This window comes from Salvelinus namaycush, chromosome 25, assembly GCF_016432855.1.
Source record: "Salvelinus namaycush isolate Seneca chromosome 25, SaNama_1.0, whole genome shotgun sequence".
Classification (NCBI taxonomy): Eukaryota; Metazoa; Chordata; class Actinopteri; order Salmoniformes; family Salmonidae; genus Salvelinus; species Salvelinus namaycush.
This window is the reverse complement of record NC_052331.1, coordinates 28,319,871-28,325,171: the sequence shown is the minus strand read 5'-3', so window position 1 is coordinate 28,325,171 and position 5,301 is coordinate 28,319,871.

Below are 5,301 nucleotides of genomic sequence, written 5' to 3'. Positions count from 1 at the left end.
TCTAGCCAAATGTCAAATGTTCCTGTTTTGATTAATTTAATGGAGTGAGTTAGGTCTGCTCTATACCAAATTAGCATACCCCCTGAGTCCCTTCCCTGTTTCACACCTGGTAGTTTGGTGGATGGGACTACCAGCTCTCTGTAACCTAGAGGGCAACCAGTGGGTCCGTCTCCTCTATACCATGTTTCTTGTAGGATGACAATGTCTGTATTTCCGATTTCTTTGATGAAATCCAGATTCCTGCTCTTTAGATCAAAGGCAGATGACCTCAGGCCTTGGATATTCCAGGATAAGATAGTGAAGGCTTTGTGTTCCATAAAGTGTCCAATGTTGTTGGTTTGGCCTCAGGCCAGTAAGTGTGAGTAGAGCCTGTTGAGCATCTGGTACATACCATTGGCTTGGACTAGTGTACGAGTGGGGGTTGGGCCTGTTTGCCTGCTCAAGGCCTTGGCATATGTGTGACTTCCATGTTGAGGTCCTCTTTGCAGGAGTGGGGGGCATGGGGTGGGCAGGAGGGGCATAGGTCTGATCTGACGGGGCCTAAATGGGGTGTGGGCATGGTTGACTTGGAGGGGGGGTGTTGATTGGTTGGGGTGGGGGGTGGATTTGGCTGGTGGTGCTGTGGTCTGGATGTAAGTCCTCTCGGCTTGGGTCCTCTATGTGTAGGTCTGGGGGGGTGTGGATGTGGATGGTGGTGCTGTGGTCTGGATGTAGGTCCTCTAAGTGTAGGTCTGGGGGGGTGTGGATGTGGATGGTGGTGCTGTGGTCTGGATGTAGGTCCTCTAAGTGTAGGTCTGGAGGGGCGGGGGGGGGGGGGGGGGGGTCTATTGGATCTATCACTCCAGTGTTTATCTGCTAAATTGTAATTACTTCGCTACTATGGCCAACTTATTGCTTTACCTCCTCACGCCATTTGCACACACTGTATATAGACTTTCTTTTTTTCTATTGTGTTATTGACTGTACGTTTGTTTATCCCATGTGCAACTCTGTGTTGTTGTTGTTTGTGTCGCACTGCTTTGCTTAATCTTGGCCAGGTCGCAGTTGTAAATGAGAACTTGCTCTCAACTAGCTTACCTGGTTAAATAAAAGTTCAATATTTTTTTTTAAAGATATATTGCTCCTGTGTGAAGTGTTGAGGCTGCGTTTGAGAGCGATGTCCTTTAGGGTCCGGGCGAAGGTGGGTACTGCTGCCTTGTAGAGGTGGACCTGGTCATAGAGGCTGTTCAAGTCCAGGGTGGAGTGGTGGGCCAGGAAAACATTTGGTTTTTGAGGCACAGTCACAGGAAATACTTGCGTTTAACTGCTGTATGGTAGCGGGGTAGAAGTATGGAGATAACCACTGGTGGAGGTGGAGATAAGGTGGAGATAACCACTTGTGTTGGGGAAAGTAGAAGAAGCTTTTTCAATCACTCCCTTGAGTGCTGTGGCCACCCTTTCCTGCTGTGCTCTCAGATTGTTTATACCTGTGTGTATTAATATGTGGCTGGGTGAACCTAGTTGGTCCTCAGACAGAAGGTCTAGGGTGCGCTGGGTGTATTATTATGTGGCTGGGTGAACCTAGTTGGTCCTCAGACAGAAGGTCTAGGGTGCGCTGGGTGTATTATTATGTGGCTGGGTGAACCTAGTTGGTCCTCAGACAGAAGGTCTAGGGTGCGCTGGGTGTATTATTATGTGGCTGGGTGAACCTAGTTGGTCCTCAGACAGAAGGTCTAGGGTGCGCTGGGTGTATTATTATGTGGCTGGATGAACCTAGTTGGTCCTCAGACAGAAGGTCTAGGGTGCGCTGGGTGTATTATTATGTGGCTGGGTGAACCTAGTTTGTCCTCAGACAGAAGGTCTAGGGTGCGCTGGGTGTATTATTATGTGGCTGGGTGAACCTAGTTGGTCCTCAGACAGAAGGTCTAGGGCGCTGGGTGTATTATTATGTGGCTGGGTGAACCTAGTTGGTCCTCAGACAGAAGGCCTAGGGCGCGCTGGGTGTTTGGACACCAGAGTTTAGACACACTGTGTTTGGGAAAAGTTTTTTTTCTTGTATATATTTCCTGTTAGAGTCCATAAGGAGTACAATCTGTGTCTTCTGTATGTCCTCAGTGGGTGTGGGGGGGGTTGTCAGGAGGGCTATCAGGGTGGCTGACAGGAGGGGGGTGCTCAGAGGGGGTGAGATCCCCTGGGCTTGGGGTTCTTCATTTGTCTGTTCTGCTGTGATGTCGAGACTTTTGTCGCGAGCTGAGGTGGGCTGTTCTGCTGGCTTCTCTGCGGGGGTGGCCACCTCTCTAGTAGGTTGTTCTCTGTCACACGCCATCCCCCTCACCCTCTCCTCCAGCAGTCTGATCCTCTCCTCTAGTGCTGTTCTTCTCCTGCTCTTGCTTTTTCTCCTGTGGAAGTTGTCTCACCACAGTCCAGAGTGCAGATATGTCTCTCTCCAACTCCAGCTCTCCGGGTCTGGTTAAGAGAGTGTTGTTGTCCTGGACTGTTGTCTGGGTCTGTGCTGACTGGAGTGTAATCACCTGCTGTTCCAGCTCCACCTGCCTTACCTCCAGTTAGGTGAATTTATCCTTCATTTCAATGATGGAGTGCTTGTCTGTGGGGTTATATAATGAAGAGGTCTGGTCTGACCCGATCTTTCTCAGGGGAGAGCTTCTGCTGCTGAGCTAATTCTTTGATTAGGTGAAAGTCCAGCTGAAACTGTTTGGGGTTGCCCTGTACCAATACTGTTCCAGACTTATAGAGATTTATATTAGCTGACTCAGAGTCCTCATTGTCAAGTATCCTGAGTTTCCACCTGTCTGTAACACCCCACCCTCTTAACAGAGGGGTAGTGTTAATATAGCATTGTGCCATGCCAGGGGATGGTCTGTGTGGAAGATGAGGTTGCTGATGTTCCATTTTTATAATAGTCAGCAAAAAATGTCTCTTGATTTTCCATAAGGAGCTTCATTTTGTGCTCTTTTCGTGTCTTATCATTCTTTACATATTTTAATTACCTCTGAACAGCGAGAGGCAGCTTCTAAGGCCTCTCCATTTGGTTGGAGTAGACTGTGCTACGCTCCTGCCATTGTTGGGCTAAAGGGCTTTGACACCTCTCACTTGACACATCAGTGCTAATTGAAGTTGTATCAAGCTTGGTAGCCTTAACTTAGCATTCAGTCCTTATAAAGTAATGTAATGTATTTTCTTCTTGGCTTTGGAAATAAAATATAGCTTCAGACTAAACATTACTCACTCAGTTCCAGGCTGGATGGTGTTTTCAGGTCTGGGTAGCCATTTGATTAGCTGTTCAGGAGTCTTATAGCTAGGGGGTAGAAGCCTTTTGGACCTAGACTTGGCGCTCCGGTACCGCTTGCCGTGCGGTAGCAGAGAGAACAGTCTATGACTAGGGTGCCTGGAGTCTTTGACAATTTTTAGGGCCTTTCTCTGACACCGCCTGGTATAGAGGTCCTGGATGGCAGGAAGCTTGGCCCCGGTGATGTACTGGGCTGTACGCACTACCCTCTGTAGTGCCTTGTGGTCGGAGGCCGAGCAATTGCCATACCAGGCAGTGATGCAACCCGTCAGAATGCTCTCGATGGTGCAGCTGTAATAAACTAAAGTTAAATAAACAATCAGAAATGAACAGTAAACATTACTCTCACAAGTTTGAAAAGAATAAAGACAGTCCTGGCTATTTAAAGTGTAACAATGTGCAAATACAAAAGGGAAAATAAATAGTCTTTTCTAGTGGCAACAGGTCACACATCTTGCTGCTGTGATGCACATTGTGGTATTTCACCCAGTAGATATGAGAGTTTATCAAAATTGTATTTGTTTTCAAATTCTTTCTTTAACACACGCACACACATACACACGCACACTCACCCTCTCCCACACACACCACCCCCTCTGCGTTTGACACTATTGTCCCCTCTCCTCCTAATGACAGTGTGAGAGGGGTCTCAGTGTGAGAGGAGTCTCAGTGTGAGGGCCTTAGCTGCCCTCTCCTCCTCCTAATGACAGTGTGAGAGGGGTCTCAGTGTGAGAGGAGTCTCAGTGTGAGGGCCCTAGCTGCCCTCTCCTCCTCCTAATGACAGTGTGAGAGGAGTCTCAGTGTGAGAGGAGTCTCAGTGTGAGGGCCTTAGCTGCCCTCTCCTCCTCCTAATGACAGTGTGAGAGGAGTCTCAGTGTGAGAGGAGTCTCAGTGTGAGGGCCTTAGCTGCCCTCTCCTCCTCCTAATGACAGTGTGAGAGGAGTCTCAGTGTGAGGGCCTTAGCTGCCCTCTCCTCCTCCTAATGACAGTGTGAGAGGAGTCTCAGTGTGAGAGGAGTCTCAGTGTGAGAGGAGTCTCAGTGTGAGGGCCTTAGCTGCCCTCTCCTCCTCCTAATGACAGTGTGAGAGGAGTCTCAGTGTGAGAGGAGTCTCAGTGTGAGGGCCTTAGCTGCCCTCTCCTCCTCCTAATGACAGTGTGAGAGGAGTCTCAGTGTGAGAGGAGTCTCAGTGTGAGGGCCTTAGCTGGCCTCTCCTCCTCCTAATGACAGTGTGAGAGGAGTCTCAGTGTGAGGGCCCTAGCTGCCCTCTCCTCCTCCTAATGACAGTGTGAGTGTGAGGGCCCTAGCGCCCTCTCCTCCTCCTAATGATAGTGTGAGAGGAGTCTCAGTGTGAGGGCCCTAGCGCCCTCTCCTCCTCCTAATGACAGTGTGAGAGGAGTCTCAGTGTGAGGGCCCTAGCGCCCTCTCCTCCTCCTAATGACAGTGTAAGAGGAGTCTCAGTGTGAGGGCCCTAGCTGCCCTCTCCTCCTCCTAATGACAGTGTGAGAGGAGTCTCAGTGTGAGGGCCCTAGCTGCCCTCTCCTCCTCCCAATGACAGTGTGAGAGGAGTCTCAGTGTGAGGGCCCTAGCTGCCCTCTCCTCCTCCTAATGACAGTGTGAGAGGAGTCTCAGTGTGAGGGCCCTAGCTGCCCTCTCCTCCTCCTAATGACAGTGTGAGAGGAGTCTCAGTGTGAGGGCCCTAGTGCCCTCTCCTCCTCCTAATGACAGTGTGAGAGGAGTCTCAGTGTGAGGGCCCTAGCTGCCCTCCTCCTCCTAATGACAGTGTGAGAGGAGTCTCAGTGTGAGGGCCCTAGCGCCCTATCCTCCTCCTAATGACAGTGTGAGAGGAGTCTCAGTGTGAGGGCCCTAGCGCCCTCTTCTCCTCCTAATGACAGTGTGAGAGGAGTCTCAGTGTGAGGGCCCTAGCGCCCTCTTCTCCTCCTAATGACAGTGTGAGAGGAGTCTCAGTGTGAGGGCCCTAGCGCCCTCTCCTCCTCCTAATGACAGTGTGAGAGGA